The sequence below is a fragment of the Aricia agestis genome, chromosome 17 (assembly GCF_905147365.1).
Source record: "Aricia agestis chromosome 17, ilAriAges1.1, whole genome shotgun sequence".
NCBI lineage: Eukaryota > Metazoa > Arthropoda > Insecta > Lepidoptera > Lycaenidae > Aricia > Aricia agestis.
The window spans coordinates 1,397,100-1,415,443 of record NC_056422.1 but is presented as its reverse complement, the minus strand read 5'-3'; the positions used below and the strand labels follow the sequence as shown (position 1 = coordinate 1,415,443).

General features: G+C 36.0%; 1 protein-coding gene and 1 long non-coding RNA gene across 2 annotated transcripts in view; one reads left to right on the top strand and one right to left on the bottom strand.

The window, feature by feature from the left end:
* Positions 1 to 18,344, top strand: part of LOC121735338 (bone morphogenetic protein receptor type-1B) — a 98,949-nt gene that overhangs the window by 7,411 nt on the left and 73,194 nt on the right. The gene's annotated exons all lie outside the window — the stretch shown is intronic.
* LOC121735344 lies at positions 5,577 to 6,258 on the bottom strand. Its single transcript, XR_006036839.1, has 2 exons — positions 6,054 to 6,258; positions 5,577 to 5,714 (listed from the first exon to the last, which is right to left on the bottom strand). It is a non-coding gene; the product is annotated as an uncharacterized LOC121735344 (long non-coding RNA).

Below are 18,344 nucleotides of genomic sequence, written 5' to 3'. Positions count from 1 at the left end.
TTATTGCAACACGTGAAGATGTTTCATCTTGTAACAGGCCTTCAGCACTAAAGGGTAAATTACATATCTCAATTAAAATTTGAAGACGACTCACGACTGTGCTGTGTGCAGAATATCTTCTACCATAAGTTTCCAGTGTTCACATTATTCGTTCAGTTGCCACTTGCCAGTTGGGTACCACATTCGCTTGGCCCAATTGTCACCAATGAGCGAAGATGGTGGAGTTTGTTTAGTGTTTAGACCAATATAGAGCTGGAGCCAAGGCCGGGTATGTGGAGTATGTGGATACTGAAATACGCGCTCACGTCACGGGCTTACGTGGCCGTAACGTACACACTAGTAGTGTTTACGTGCCGTTGACCCGTACGCGAAATACTGGGAACGTATTGTTTGGTGCCCGCGGGGGCCATTACCCTTCTAAAACGAGACGTTTGTTGTAATACACTGTAAAACCCGGGTATTATTTTACTTTTAGGCACCACGATGTTGCCAGATTTCAACGCGGTGCTGCGAATGGTAGAAAAGTCTCCACCGTTTAGAATTGAAATGGTGTTATACTTAGACTTTGGTTTCGACTATCACCTCACTGCTATTGCTACGTGCTGTACTTTTAGTTGCTGCTAATGCGTTTTGACATTGTAGAGTCAATCCAGACCACTTCACTGTTTTTGATTTAAAAACGTAACCACTAGCTAGAATATGCTAAAGAGGCTAAGCTAATTAGAGCGACCTACATATCCACAATGACTGGTTCAGTTCGTTTTAAACCACACAATAATTAGTTCTGACATTCAGCGAACGTTTCCTAGCCTTGTTCGTCTTGCCAAGTGACTAATGCCACATGAAAATGTTTAAACGAGCCCTTAATAAATACCCCTATTTTAGTCGTGGAGGTTGAAAACTCTTTGAAGCTAAAACAAAAAATAATAATAAGTGGGCTAAAGGAGCTAAGTGTTTCTCATTTTCCATATGACTCTAGCAACTCCGGCCCGAGTATTTGAGTTTAAACAATCGCTAAATTAATATTTGTGTTCGCGTAATTCTATGTATTTTGAAAACAAAAGCTAAACGCGTATACAAATTCCTCAAGTATAATTAGGCAGGAAACGTTTCGCAAATAGAGAATCAAATAACTCGATTAGTAATAAAATATATAAAATAAAATCAACTCGATTAGTAAATGATCCTCAAAAGATAAGTTTGGCGAGTGTAACAATATTATGTAGAGTTTTATGAATAAATCAATTTAAAAAATAAAATAAAAAGGGAATCTGTAGAAACGTTCCTGTTCTGAAAGGTCTATGGATCTCAAATTGCGCTAAAGTACGAGAAAATACCAGAAATCCCAAAACGGTTTTAATAAGAGTCAGATAGCATCTCATAACACGCCTAAAGCACAAACCACCAATTTAAGTAAAGAAAATGTTTACAGATTTGTATCGCGGGAATTTATATTACTTGAAACACTTCAAAGTCTCCGTACCCTCGTACATTTTGTACCATCTCGATCTGACAACAGATTATCTCCACAAACGCCGAGCGTTTCGTTAAACCGGTTAGCATAAATGGTCAACGGTCATGTTATATATTCCTGAGGCTAAAAAGTATGCCTCTTGTGGTAATCTCATAATTTCTCAGGAAGTCACGATTCACATGGATTGTTTAGTTATCTAGCAAGCATAAAGTCTTCTAGGAATGTTTGGAATAAGCGTTTGGATATAATGGTTTCCCTTAATCAGATCACAAAATCCTGATTTCCTGCTATTCCAACAGCATATGAGGAGCATAAATTTCGTGCTGGTATAATTCCATAAATATCTCGGTGGGATTAGTTCTGGAATTCCCAAGTCGGAGGATGCGGGCGTCAGGAGATGGAAGATAATCCCCCTATTTATGTATCCCATTGAACGAGTGTTGTGTTGTGATCTTCGGAACGATCACGTGTGCTCCCCAATCCCCATGCTTTCTTCAAAGCGCCGTTAATCAGGATTAACGGCGCTTTGAAGAAAGTATTATAAAAAATATTATCTATATATTAATACGTGAGCCAAAAACTTTGTATCCCTTTTGACGAAAAATGGGGAAATGTAGGTGAATGAAATTTTGCACACTTATAGTTTTTACGGTGAAGGAGTGCATCGAACTAATATTATTTTTAATTTTAAATTAAAAATAATATTAGTTCGATTAGATTTTTGTGTGACAAGCCTATACATACGAATTATACTCTTTTATTTAAAAGTTGAACACCTACATGAGAAATGACAGATTTTTGTGTGACAAGCCTATACCACAATAGACATAACGACCAGTAGTTCGACTGCAAAGAGACGGACAGGTTTCAATATCTGTCAAATTCGTCGGGTTTCACTAGGATTATGAACGGAATGTGCCTCGCGCTAGCTGATATAATTTATTTTTAAATATTTAAAATAAAGATTTCAAAATTAAATTCTGTCAATTTTAATCGCATGTGCCAAAACATAAACAACAATACGACCAAAGAGGAACACGTCCAGCGAATATGTCATAGTTTTAAATTCGTAGGTAACAAGTTAACAACCCTAGCGACGATTTTCGTCATAATACGTCAAATTTAAAAATTTCAACATCAGTTCTAAGTCGGCATACTCTATCATTCTGTCTACTCTGCCTATACATACGAATTATACTCTTTTATTTAAAAGTTGACAACAGTTGACGTCTGTTGACAACAAGTTGACAAATTGAAAATGAATTGTAGTTTTTTTTATTGAATTTAAGATACTATTAGACAATGCTTACACGGCCAGTCTGAGATCAGCTAAGTCCCAGAGACAAGAGTTGAAAAATTATGTACTTATTAATATTAAAAATACTGGCTTACTTAAATCGAAATTGTCTCAGATCAGACTAATCCTCACTTCTACATACTTCTATTATAATGTTACTATGCTTTTCAATTTAAAATTGTGTGTTCTTTTGCAGTACCCTAAAACGATTTCAGATAATAGCAATCGATCGACCATTAGATACGTCGGTGTAATTTTAACACGTATCGGCTGGCATGATTTATGTTTATGTCTCATGTGCATGCATGTTCTGTTGGACTTTCAGCCTCGATTGCCAGCAATTTGTGTGTACGTGCGAAGAGAGATTGCCTTCCCTAATTGTAGCTCGCGACTCCGACGTGCAAGGATGGTATTTATTTATTGATTACACCCGATATCGAATGCGAAATTACATAGCTTAGGTACCGTACAATGAAAAAAGAAAATGGTTATTGAAATTTTCATATTTCAGTTTATACACTAGCGTCTGGGCAGATCTATTAACTTCTATGCTCTACGATTAGTCACCACGCTGAGATTGAAACTATACGGCTGGTTGTCCTATCCAATTAAGTATAAGGTATCTTACATTACCCAAAGAAATGATATCGTAATTCTGTGCCCTTATCCGATCTCTATGTGGAGACGTTAATGGCGCATTATACATTCCGAATGCAGTATAAGATGCCTAACTTAGAAGTGGATCTTATGAGATAGCGCAGGAGTTATGAGATGATTGATTCGCTATTAATCAGGGAGTCTAATAAGGACTGGAAGAAACTGCTCAGTCCTTATAGCTTATTAAATCTTGATAAATCCTTAAAGCTCTGGGAGCGCGGGCACGGTGCGAGGAGATCTGCGATCGATTCCCAATAGCGAATGCCGAGGCGTGCTGGACACTCGGTTAACTCGACGGGTACAAGTCGTTTTTTGTTTGTCGGCCGTTGCAAACGAAATTATTCCTCGTTCGGCGCCGCGCGGCCGCGTCCACTCCTCTTTTTACATCGGACAGTTGAATTTTATTATTTTTATTTAACACCTGCGCTCGGTAATCTGTATTCGGAGATCTCCCGAACGCTTAACTCTTTTTGGGCGTGTTTTTGTGTCGGGAGGGACCGATTTATTGCGTTGGGTTTTCGTCTGATTTTGTGATTCTTCTCGCTGCTCCGTCGACAATCGATTATGTTCGCTCGTGATTAAATTTTGTTACAGGCGACATTTTCGAGAGAGGTTGTGTCCTTGAAACGTGTTTTTAATCTCAAAATCTCATTTTAGTAGTTGCTCTATCCGCATTTTTTCAAACCCTGATTTAAAAAATTTTGCCGGTACGTTATTTTTAGTATTTCGCAGAAAAATTTATCGGTGTATAAACAGAAACTAGCTATAACAGAAACTAGCTATATAACACGAATAAAATGACATTTTCTAAAAATGGTTCCTAGCTAGATCGATTTGTCGCCCCCGAAACCCCCTACATACAAAATGTCATGAAAATCGTTGGAGCCGATATATATATATATATATATATATATATATATATATATGTATATATATATATATATACAAGGATTGCTCGTTTAAAGATATAAGATAGATATTGATATATGTCTGTGGGTTCATAAATATATTTTTAAACAATCCATTATCGATTTCAGATTCATCTCGAGTTAATTATGCAACTGAACCAGTTAAATTCACTTTATCATAGCAATTTAATACTGTTATAACATGACGTTGTCGTGTTATTGTATTAGTTTGATTTACTATCGGTAGTTAATTGCAGTTTGGGCTCAGGGCGGGTTAGGGCAGCGCTGGCGCCGTCTAACCTTGTTTGGACGACTTTACATAATATATTACTAATTATTATACACGTTTAGCTTCATTTATCTATCTGCTATTATTATTTAGGAGTTCTCTTAAGTTATAATCGTTCTCTATATTTTTAAAAACTATGTTGTCTATGTAATATATTATTATATCTGTAAATTGATTTTAGTGAAGTTGTCCTTACTAATTTATATTATATACTTATATAAGTAAAGCATTTGTTATTTTTCAGTTTCTTAATTTTATCTTTTTTTAATTAAACGATTTCCTACTGTTATTAAGAAAGATAACGTACCTAATTATTATTCTATTTACTTACTAAAATTTTCCTAATGGTCACACATTAAATGTTATCTTAACACGAGTTTTAATTAAATATAACGCGAATTATGTGAACATAGATATCTTGGGTTAAAGACATGGCCAGGGTTGCCTCTGAGTTCTGACTCATAGATGTGTGCCACTAATTTATTCTTTTTCTGCCTAGTTTAAAGGCTTTGATTGTGCCTATTATAAAAACGTTTCGCTTTTTCTCCGTTCTCTGTTAAAGCCTCTAGCTGTATTTATAGGCCATCATATATATATATTTTTTATTTTTTAAAAAAAAAACCAACAGCTTTAACTCACAATACAATAGAATCGACATTATAGAAAAAGAAAGCCAATGACAGGTTTTCACGATTAGAGAAATATGACATAGTTAGCAACCTCACAGTGTACACACAACATTACTCGACATACAACACTAAAATATACTTATTCTAATTTTTTAGTTATTATTTTATCCTTAACATACTAGTTGTTATGTAGTTACTCGAAATATTATTATCTATACAGTAAACATGAAAATTAAATAAAAAATTTATGATATAGAAATCATAGAAATCCTATCAGTCACCCACTAAAAACCTCTTATTGTAATCCGATCGAAATTTAGTGCTTTTGGTAGTATAGGGATCTAAGTTAAGCTCTTTGCAAAGATAATTAAAAGATCTGCTTGCTCGCACCAGGAATGAGTTACCTCTATAGTTAGTACTGTAGGTTTCACAAGTAAGTGGAGGATTGTATCTTCTTGATCTGGAAGGTACAGTAAAATTTAATTTTTTGGAGAAGGTCTGGACAGTCAACCTCATTATTAATAATTTTCAGAATGAAAGTGCAGTCCGAGATTTGTCTTCGTTTAAATAGTGGCAAAATATGAAATTGTCTGCAAAGGGCAAGGTAGTTGTCTGACTTGTAGACAATTTTGAGGCGGTAACATAAAAATTTCATGAATCGTTTTTGATTTTTTTCGATTCTATCAATGTACTTGTTATAGCAAGGATTCTACACCTGTGAGCAATAATCTAAATGACTTCTAACAAAGGTACAGTAGAGTATTTTTAAAGTTTTTGCTAATTTGAAGGAAGTACTTACCCTCATGATGAAGCTTAGGGCTTTTGAGGCCTTCGCAATGATTTTATCTATATGTTCATCAAACATTAGTTTTTCATCATGGTAGACACCAAGGTCTCGCACGACATGACATCTTGGTATAACTTGACCTTTCAGAAGGTATGTAGCAAGGACTGGGTTCCTTTTCCTGGAAAATGTAGTAATGGATCATTTAGAGGGATTCAGGTCTAAATTATTGGCAACACAGTAAGAATGTAGTCGTCTCAGGTCAGCTTTAAGTATTAAAATATAAATATCGGGAGTAGTGAAAGCATGAGTCAATATCATTGATGAAAATTATGAATAGGAGGGGTCCCAGTAGTGATCCCTGGGGAACACCACTAGGGATGGGAACCCAACTAGAAACGTAATTATTAATGACTACCTGCTAGCGACCGATTTTCCATATTATTCATTGTATACTTAATAATTATTAATTATACATAGATTTTATTCAAAGTTTATATTCACATTTATTTATGTTTTTTATAATTTATAATTAAAACCTGTATCCATTTTAAAGTTTTAAATCAAGTCTAAATTCTTAAATCTTAATGCGATCGTGGTGGTAGCAGCCCTATTTATCTGAAATTGAATAAATTCGAGTTAATATGCGTAGCTATCTTTGTCTTTTCCGCTATCTCCACGATAAACCATGTGAACTCTGTGAGAGACATCATTTCCCTAACCGGTAAACATTCATGAATGAGAAAACGCTGACATTAAAGATCGTTTTGTGAGTAATTTTCTAATAGTCCAATACGCAATCAGATACGACCGGTAATCGCATTATGATAGGGTATTAGGGGAATTACCTAAATCGTTGAATGCTAGTTGCTACCGACCCGCCATCCTGCTATTAGTGATGTATGATGCTCCATCAGCCAGCATGATTCTTCGATTTCTCGGTCTAATCGATTTCATTTTGTGGTAATAGAAATGTGGAATTTAAGTAAGGTAAGGGCCCTTCCACACGAGTCACGACGTATTTTTGCGCATTGACGCCGCGCGTTTTTGATGCGCTCGTCTTCGTGTCGTGTCGGCTTCCTTGCGTTCCAATCGATACAAACAAAAAACGTCGTGTGGAAGGGCCCTTACTCTGAGAAAGAGTTACACTGCATGTATTTGCACCATCTTGAACTGACTAAACAATAATTAGTCGATATTTAATTATTTTTTTCATTTAACAAATATAGGGTATGCATACCAGGGATGTTGCGAATATCCGCATCTGTAAATGCGGAGCATCCGCATAGATTTGGACATCCGCATCTGCATCCGCATCCGCATTAAATCAATGCGGATTTTTATGCGGATGCGAATGTCATACGAGTTGCGACAAGAAAAAAAAAAGCGGCGGGGTCTGTGAATGGCGAGTCCAGTTTGCGCGTGACAAATGACCAATGGGAGCGAAAAAGCTGGCCAAGAGCGTATCGGCCACGCATAATAGAGGGTTCCGTAGTACCGCCAGTTTTTGATAGGTTTTGTACGAGGGCTGCTATTTATGTATCCGGAACTGGCCACTTACAAGAACAATATTTAAAAAGTAATTACAACATTTGAAAATAGAACTCTTTGGTTGAAGAATACATTTTGTTTCATGTGACTGTCAATTATTTTTCCATTGTGGCGTCATTTTGAAAATTGCGTGTCTTCATTTGCCATGGATTTAACGCGTGAACATTTTCGTGCAATGATTTACTACGATTTTCGGCATGGGCTAAATCAACAACAGTGCTTTATTCAACTCACCGCAACTTTTGGAGATGAAGCACCATCAAAAACCACTGTTTATCACTGGTACAGTGAGTTTAATCGTGGGCGGTCTATGCTCACGGATGAAAATAAAGAAGGTCGCCCAAAAACAGCTGTTGTCCCACAAAATATAGATGCTGTGCGGGAACTAATAATGCGTGATCGTCATGTTACATATCGCGAGATAGAGGCGTCCTTAGGCATAAGTATGACGAGCATACATAAGATATTACACGAACATTTGGCTGTAAAAAAAATATGTTCGCGTTGGATTCCGCACAACTTGACAATCGATCAAAAACGGGCTCGTGTCGATTGGTGCAAAAAAATGATAAAAAAATACAACCGTGGTACGTCAAAAGCCGTTTATAATATCTACACAGGTGATGAATCTTGGATCTATGCATATGACCCCGAAACTAAACAACAGTCAACGGTGTGGGTGTTCCAAGATGAGCCGAAACCAACAAAAGTTACTCGTGCAAAAAGTACTTTGAAGCAAATGGTCGCCTGTTTTTTTGGAATTAATGGACATGTGGCTACAGTGCCATTAGAGAATCGTAAAACGGTTAATTCTGAATGGTATACGGCCATTTGTTTACCAGAAGTCTTTGAAGAAATAAGAAAGGACAACCGACAACGCAGAATCATATTACATCACGACAATGCTAGCTGTCACACCTCAGCTGAAACAACTCAGTTTTTGGAGGGTCAAAAGATCGAATTGACTGGTCATCCGCCGTACAGCCCTGATTTGGCACCTAACGATTTCTTTTTATTTCCATACGCGAAGAACAAATTACGTGGTCAACGTTTTTCGAGCCGCGAAGAGGCTGTTGATGCGTTCAAAATGCACGTTTTGGAGATACCTCAATCAGAATGGAAAAAGTGCTATGAAAATTGGCTCCAGCGTATGCAAAAGTGTGTCGATCATCGCGGCGAATATTTTGAAAAGCAATAAAACCATATTAAATGATATATGTTTGTTTCTTTTTTTAATTCCGGATACATAAATAGCAGCCCTCGTATCGTCAATGAATGTACAATTATAACATGTTTTACACTACTAACAACATCATCTCAGTTACATTAAAAGGAATTTGAACGAAAATTCCTTTGTACTTCTCAATAACTTATGAAGTCTTCTTAGCCGTGATAATTTTCTTTTTTGCGTATTTCCTACTCCCTTGCATTTTCCCACATATTTTTCAGAATCAACCGTTTAGCTAATAGCTGGTAGAAGGGGGAGACACTGGACACTAACGTTTTCTTCCACTTTAGAACTTTACATATTTCACAAATGGATCCCTAAATCGGAAAATGATCTTGGAATACTCGTAATATTTTAAAAAATACTATCGAACTATACCACACTCGGTGGAGTGGACGCGAAGTAAAAAGAATTATCCCCGCTTGATGTGGAAGGGAGGTGCCATAATTTTTTAAAGGTTTTAAATACCATTTTGTCGACATCGTTTATATGTATGTGCATTCATGCCTAATTTCGGCTTTGTAGGTTATTCTCTAAGCTAAACCGCAGAGAAACAGACAGACAGACGGACAGATAGACCGAAAATATAAGGGTTCCTTGTGGATTACGGAACCCTAAAAACGGTCACAGGATCCGACGCGTTTATTGTGGTGCATCAATTGTCTTGTATAAATTAATTACTACGTTTATGTTTGTGCTTCATATTACTTAATAAATAGCGGCATCTATTTTTCCCTCGTGTCCCTTTAATCTTTAAAACCACGCAACGGACTTTGACGATTTTTTCAGTGTTAGATAGCCCATTTATCGAAGAAGGCTATATTTTATCACGCTAAGACTAATAGGAAAATGTGGAAAAAAAGGGGAAAATTATTTGAAAGGGCTTATCTCGCGAACTACTGGAGCAATTTTTATGTTATTTGGCACAGATAAGAAGTAGACCACGTGAAGGATCATAGGCTATCGATTTTAATATTTTTTTCAGTGGTAAAAATATAAAGTCTTTTATACCCGTGCGATGCTGGGGCGGGTCGCTAGTTATTACTATTTAATAATTTAAGTATAACGCTTTATGCTCCTATTTATAACTTCGTGTACTTACTAACAAAAAAGTAGTAGAGGTTAATACAATAATTTTCATTTACAATAATACGTAAATGAAAATTACATAATTAATGTTATTTTCATTTACAAATTATTATCTCTTTAATACAAAAGTATTATTATAGTACAGGTTCAGTTAAGTTCAGAACAATTTTCTTATTACTATCAAGGTATTTTTTCCTAAGCAGCTTCATTTTGATAAAACGAACAACAATTTCCTCTGCGAAAGTGGTAGCTAACAGAGATAAATATGATTTAATATTTCGATTTGATGGTACTAAAATATGGGTTGTTCTATTTAAAATGAGTTTCAAAATAAAGCGACTCATGAAAAATTTGCTAGATATTAATCAAAAAATTTAACCAGGTGCCTTACTCCCGAAACTGATATCGATTTCGATTTTCGATTTCAACGGTTTTTTGACATTTTTTAGCCAATTTTTAGATATGTAAAGTGTCAAAAAACTGTTGAAATCGAAAATCGAAATCGATATCAGTTTCGGGAGTAAGGCACCTGTACTATTATTTTGTTACATATTAAAATAATACTTTTTCATTTTATAACCTATATTTATGTAGGATCCGCGGATGTGATCCTCTTAAAATCCGCATCCGCATCCACGGATGTGAAAAAATCCCTGATGCATACTATGCAGTGGGTTCTAAAATGTAAAGTCTGAACACAATAGACGAAGGCGAGTAAAAACCACACTACATTCGTTGTGTGCCTAGCCTGCCAAATGCCAATAGAATTCGGTGGTCAACTATCGAATAACTCGAACAATCGGATTCCTTTTCACGCTTTAATTCGATGCTTCTGCGAATACAAAGCCAAGTTTTTTCGTGAAACAAGAAGCCGTGATTCTCCTTGACATCCGTCTAAATATTTGTTCATTGTTCTGAGCTGTTTAAAATTGGTTATCAACGATTACCTAAATTACATATTGCGATGCATTGAATTTTAGTTAGCGACAGGTGTTAATATTGAATCAGAGGACATAAAATGTAAATACCTAAATGGTATAATTAAATTGGCACATAATTAAGCCTTTTATGGGATCGGTGGGTCGTATTTTATCTCGGGCGCATTTTGGATCTTACAAAAAGCATTAGCGGAGGTCGGTCGTCGAGATAAACGCGGCGCTACTGGTAAATTACGAAATTACGGTCTCGACTCTCGAGTCCATCCCGGCTACGTTTCGATATCTCCGACCGATGGCTTTATTACTACTAATGGTTTAATCATTTTGTTTGTTTGTATCTATGATATTATTCTGCGTTTTGATATCGATTTAGTATTGAGACGTTCTCTTTTATCTTACTTACAAGTACCTCATTATTACTCCATTTATTATCATGTCTTCTTTGTCTTTTTTAAAATTTCTTAACTCATCAATAATTTTGTGTTCAGAAATGCTTTACATAGGATTTTTTAAATGTTGAAATTAGGTAGATAGTGACTTCTGCCTTGTTATCATAACAGAAGATTTAAACCTGAATCCACAAGCCCAAGAATGTCGTTGGGAAACAATGCTAATGATATTTTAATAGTGTTGCGTATTAGCTAGTGGCTGGCTCCTACTCTTACCGACGAACTCAGTTTGCACTAGTTCCGAACTGGCAGCAACAATTTTCTCATGATAAACGCCTAATAATAAATTCTAAAACGATTTTAGTATCTTTTTATCGTCCATTAATATTATATAAGAAATCTACCTGTATTCACGAGTTCAACGGTTCCCTAATCCTCATTCTGGTCGGGTATCAAATTAAAAACGAAATCAGTTAATAAAAAACACGTCTCGTGGCGCCTGCGTACGCGCAGCCAAACGGGATCGTGCTTCGCATGTGGTTCCTAATGCGACTCACTAAGGTCCAAAACCCAAATGTTAAGTCCTTCGGCTGGACTATAAATCAAATTTACGTCCATATCCTTGAGGCTTGTGTTGTGTGTGTACGTTCCTCCATTTTGAACGCATCGTGTTTGTATGGGTGTGTCGTATTGACATTTTTTGTGACTAAATATTTCTCTTAGTATTAATTATGATAAATATTGATGTGTATTATGTTTTGGGTTTTCATTATAGAATGGCATAACAATAATAAATATGGCCTCCTGTCATCCTTCTGTATAAACTTTGGATTCGGACTATGCAGATTCTATCTAGTTTTTTCTGCCTACGTTCTTAAAATTCAGGTTTTACGATTTCATTAATTTTTAGGGAATTCATCAATCGAAGACTTAAGTTCTAAGTTCTATCGGTTAATAGATATATACACGTTTAATGTAATGATAGCTAATTACTATTTCTCCAGCAGTATCCATTGCTTATTAGTTATTACATTGTATAAAAACGTTAATATCGCTAAAAGTGCTCTATACATTGTAATGACGCTCAGCCTGACTACTGAGTAGCTCACGTAATCTTTTACGACTATTAAGCGGAACCGTGTTTTTTGTTGTAATAATCGCAATTTTTCCATGTTTCTTTTGCTAATTTAAAAGTTTACCTAATTTAAATATGTTTTACCTTGCACACCCAAGTCACTTTTTCATGGAAGCTGAGGGTCTGCAAAGGTTTTGGTTATATTTCTAAAATCAGTTAAAAACTTTAGTGACCTATAGTTCAGAATATTTGGGTGTATTTTGGTTCGTGCCGGAAGCGGCTACGTTTAATCTGTGAATCACTGTGATTGAAATTCTAATATTGGCCTCGAAGGCCTCGCCGATGTCCTTTGGAATGTTACTCACGAAACTATTAACGGCTAATGATGAACAAGCGTACCGGGCGCACATTCTAAAACATCCTTCAGTGTCCTTGCAATATAATTGATTTATAACATTTTCCCTGTGCCATGTACTTAATATAATTTTAATTTTAAATGTGTAAGCTAAGGATGATGATGATCTGAAGTTTAAGTAGTCATCTAAATACGAATCTGCTAAAAGTATTTTAAAATATGAGCCACCGTACCGTCCGAGATCGATATCGTCATTCGTCCGAAGTTCCCTACCCATTAATATTGCATTGTTAAATATAAAAATACACTTGATTGACACCCCGGCTGCTTCTTTTGTTGAGGCTGCGTGGGATCATAATAACGCTTTTAAATCTAATTCTGAAGTCATCTTAAGTCGATACTTTATGGAGATGAGGCATATGTTCGTTTATTTCGTTTTTTACGGCCTGGCTTATTCGTGACTGACGCTCAATTTAGACACTCATCCTCACTATTAAATTAAATCAGCCCGTCAAAAATATCTGCATTGTATATCGTGTCTCGCGAATCGGAAGACATTGTTAGTCTGAATAAACTTTTTTCTGCAATTCAAAAGATTCGCATGATTGCATACCCGCTGAAGCGTGATTCCTGTTACAAAGATGGAAAAACGTCTTTTCTGGGTATATTATGCCGTTTATGATAGTTTGTCTAGTATACGAGTAAAATAAATCCATCCCTCCATATCCGATTATTTTTGCAGCTAAATATAAAATGGTTGCTATCGAAGAAACCATAAAGTATTCTCAAGTATTATTAAGAATCTCAGTCCTTAAATTAAAAAATAACGTTATTTTAAACGACCTGGACATGCAATAAAAAGTTTTTAGATTATCCTTACGTCCGCTGTAGCCAGGCCAATATAACGCTTATCCCGCAGTAAATAGTGGTTATCTTCATAAAATTCGTGTCATAAAGCTGTGGTTCTTTTTTGGACGTTATTATTTATGGCGTGTGATATTTCTTGTTGTATGAGCTGTTACTGAAACGAGCAGGGTTTACTGCGTCCCTCCTTTACAAATGTGGAATGGTTCGGTTTCTTCGTTTTATAGGTTCCAAGTTCTACCCTTGAAATGTATTTATAGGGAGTTCTTCGAATTAATTTGTCCTGTCCTGGAAGTATAGAATATGTATTCCAGTAAATGTTTTTGCTTGATTTTGGCTTCGACATTACATATAGTTGCGGAGATAGATTTAATAACATTAACATTTAAACACTTCCACATATCCATCATTGTTAACAGCGACTATCCTTAAAATAGTCTCTACCTTCTCATCTCTGCCATGCAGTATATCGCTTATGCTTTTCTTCTTTTGCCTTAACGAACCTCTCACCTCATTATGTTTGAAATATGATCCGCTGGCTCCGTAAACAATAACAGTGGAATTAGTTTGGTGATCCTCGTGGGCTCGCCGCGCCGGTCGAGAGGTTCAAACGAAATGCGCCTGTCAGGGTGATTGACGGCAGGCGCCGGAGTGCGATTCACATGCCGTGTGCTTTTGTACAATTTGTAGCATACACTACAGTCTACAATATACACGATACAGGATAAACCGAGGGCTATGTTCTTCTTCATGTTTTAAATGATAAAAACTTTAGAAGGCACTATATCTGATACTAAATTTTTGGTAATTACCTTGGGCAGTATTTAAAAATTTTGAGATGTGGGTGCACACGTGCGGCGTGCCAGATATTTTTCGTGACCCTTGGACAGCTTGCATCGGCTGGGTTTTAAAATTGAATGTCATGTTGTCTTTCTTCATATATTTATGAAAGATAAGGGCATTTTATTTTTACTTCCGATTAGCAGTATACAGATTAACGCTATGAGGCCCTATGGTCTTTATAAACTTTATTATTATGATATTATTCTCTGTCTTGTAATGCTTTCGTGTTGCGTAATTTAACAACCCTTCGAGTTATGGTTGTACAATTTTAGATTTAATAGCAAAATCCCCAGCAGTAATATAAATGTCTTTTGAAGTTATTTTATTTCTTGTTCGTCGTAAACCTTTATTGGTATCTAAATAATTCCCAACCTTTACCAATTTAATAGTCGAGCTTTAATGGATTCCTTATTATTATTTGTCATCCAATAAAGCTAACTTAGAAGCTATAAAATTTTCTATATGTAACAATTCACGACTCAGGAGAATTCGGGGCATGGGATTTTGATGAGATATACTCTTAATCCTATCATGTCACGGGGATTAATATCCCCGTGACATGATAGGATGCCGCTGCATTTTGTCAACCGCATTTTAAAACACGTCTGCAACAAAATGAATTTTATTACTAATCAAAGTTAAAAGGAGGTTTATATTTTATGGATATAGTTTTAATTGCAATATTTTTTGTTACAGGTAAGCATTTGGAAGCAGGAAGTTCGGTTATCAGTCTCGTACCTGAATTTGTCGGCAAAGAAAGGTTTTATTGCCTTAACTAAAATAGTAAACTTCAAGCGGACGTAAAGCAAATGGATGCAATTAATAGATCTATAAATCGACGAAGAAATGTCCGATTTCCGTTGTTATATGGCAATTAATTTTATGGTTTGTCGCTAATATTATTGGCTTTCTCGTTATATGAGCTTGTTAAAGTTATAAATAGATACGTTTGGAAAAATCCGGCAATGGTACTTACCCTAATAAATTGAGTATTTAAGTGTGTAGGATACGATCTCAGGTGGCGTGATTTATTCGAGTATTTAAATTAAGTTAACGTTACAACTAATTAAAGGTTCGGGTTGTTAAAAAATGCAGACGCCAAAAAAAGTGTACCCACGCACCTATTGGATTCAATTTAAAAGACAGAGGTCAAATATATGAACAGACGAACAAATATCTTTTTTAAAATCGGTTAAAAATATAGTTTCAATTTTAACCCGGATGAATGACGTTATAATTATAACTAGCTATTTGACCGAGCTTTGCTCGGTATTCGGTAAAACACGAATAAAATGACATTTTCTAAAAATGATTCCTAGCTAGATCGATTTATCGCCCCCGAAACCCCCTATATACTAAATTTCATGAAATTCGTTGGAGCCGATTCCGATATATCAATTATATATTTATATACAAGAATTGCTCGTTTAAAGATATAAGAAAAGATAAGTGGCTTTCGAACATTCTATGATTGAATCAAATTGTTTTATACCTTCTTGCGATTTAGAGAAATCGCTATTCTTGTTACGTTATTCTTGGGAAACGAATATCGCATAAAGCCATTTGTCAGCAGTACATCATCATAAGTTAGGTCTCAGGTTCATTGAGAAGCCTTAATTTACAAAGACGTAAAAAATGGATGTAGATTCGTTACGGAAACAAGTCGCCGGGGCGGCCACAAAGAGGATCATTAACAACTGCGCTCCGGACCGAATCCTTTCGTTAGAGGTGTATTGTGCTATGCGATGTAGCCATTTATCATAACACTTCATTATATGCACTTGAATATGTCCAATCTGGGCTGCATTGTGGAGTACAAATTCTATAAGACCATAATTGGATGCATAGATTCTCCTCCTGAAGAAAGGATAGATCGTTGCTCGTATCATGCATTGATATATTTTGATAGTCTGTGTTGATATATACAGGGTAGAACATTCAACATTTATATGCTGTTTTTCTAAGGAATTTTCAGTAAACGTGTAAGCAGCCGTTGATAGTCCAAGATAGCCAATCAGTCACCATCAGCGCCTCAGCGCACACGCGTTTCATTGTATTAATTGGTCCCGATTTGTTTGCAAACTCGCAACAATTGAGACAAATGCTGACAGTTGACACTAACGAGCGACAGTCAGCCGAATGTTTACAGTGACATAGACAGCCTTCGATGATCTCACGCTGGGCGGGTCTCGGCGTGAACTATGTAAATACTATTGATCAGGTGACTACAGTAGCTCTACCATGAGTTAAAAGCTATAGGATTTATCGATACTCGATACCGACTACGTAAATATTTAGTATGGCGATTTTAGTTCCGCAAGTAACCGCTAGAGGCTGTGTAAAATTTGCCATAAGTAACTAAAAATAGTCGGTATCGAGTATCGATAAATACTATAGCTTTCAATTCATGGTAGAGCTATAGTCACCTGATCAATAGTATTTAGTTCACGCCGAGATCCGCCCAGCGTGAGATCATCACTCATGGTAGAGCTCCTGGCCATTCCCAGCCGTAGTTTCGTTTGCAGCTACAAAATACACGTCCTCATTTTAAAATTTCACTAAAATGCGCTGAAAAAATTAACTGATTAGCCGGTGCGCGTTGTCAGATGTATTTTTGGCAGCGCAGTCGTTTAATTAACGCTCAGAATATTCTCAATGAGCCTTATAATGGACTTCACGCTGTCAGAAGAAGTTTTTATACGTATATTTTATCGTCCATAAAGGTTTCAAAAATATTTTTTACTGGAAGCAAAAACAAATGAGTAGCCAGAGGCTTATATGTTAACAAAGCTGAATTTTGTGCCTAAACCAAATACGAATTTTTGTCTTTAAACATCTTTAGAGTGCTTTAGACCTCAACCACAAATATGTAATATCATTTGGCTGGGCTGTCTCTTTATTTGAGTAAGTAGCATCGCCGATCTGCCCGATGCATCCGAATGATAAATCAATCGGACGAATTAAATTATCAATTAAATTAATCTGTAGCGTATCATTTTTTAATCGCAGTCGTGATGATATTTAAACTCCATTTAATAAACCCGAGCGCCCTTTAGCGCGTCGGCCGCGGCGTGATCAAAGGCTTCGGTTATCTTAGGTTGACACTTTACAAAGTCCTTTTAATTGGTTGGGTGCGATGTGACCACTGATTTATTCGTTGGATTACTTTTTTGGGATTACATTATGTTGATTAAAATCTTTAGTACTTTTTTTATGGGAGAGTCTATTTTGTTTCTTTTAGAAATCTACTATTTACAATATAAGGCTTTAAAACGTTTTAAAAAAGGTTTTTATTTTTATTTTATAATTATTGATACTTACATCATCTCTGTTCAAAAGCCATGTTTATCGTTTATATTATCATTCAGGTAACTTTCCCATTTTGTCTAATAAACTAAAATAATAGATCGACTATCTGATTGTATGTCTCGACGTCCGGTTGATACAAGATGTCAATAGTACGATTTACACCTACACACAGATTTGAACGGTTTTGTTCGGCTCTTGATGTCTTTATCTTATTAACTCGTGTCTTATCTCCCATATTTTTTGTACGATTCTAAATTTCAATCTGTCTCAGTAACGAATGCCTGGTGTAACAAATCTTTAATTTTTTATTATAATTAAATTTGATTAGCCATAACTCTCGTGACGTCGGGAAGATGGAATGTTCCTTTTGATCACGATAACGTAACTGCGTAAGCTCGGAGCTCGTGGGCGTTGGTAGAAGCCAGTGACCACGTGCAATCATATGATTTAATTGATCGTTCACTTCATACAAAATATGTTTTCAAAACTTTCCTTATCTCTTTAAAAGAGCAGAAAAGCTCTTGTTTCCTACAAGCGTTACAGTTTTCTAGAATACAGCTTACAAGCAATGAACTGGGAATTACATTATGCATTAAATTCGCTAGATCGTCGCTTGCCAACATTTGGCGTCTTTCCTAAAAGGGGACGCGAGCAATAAAATGATG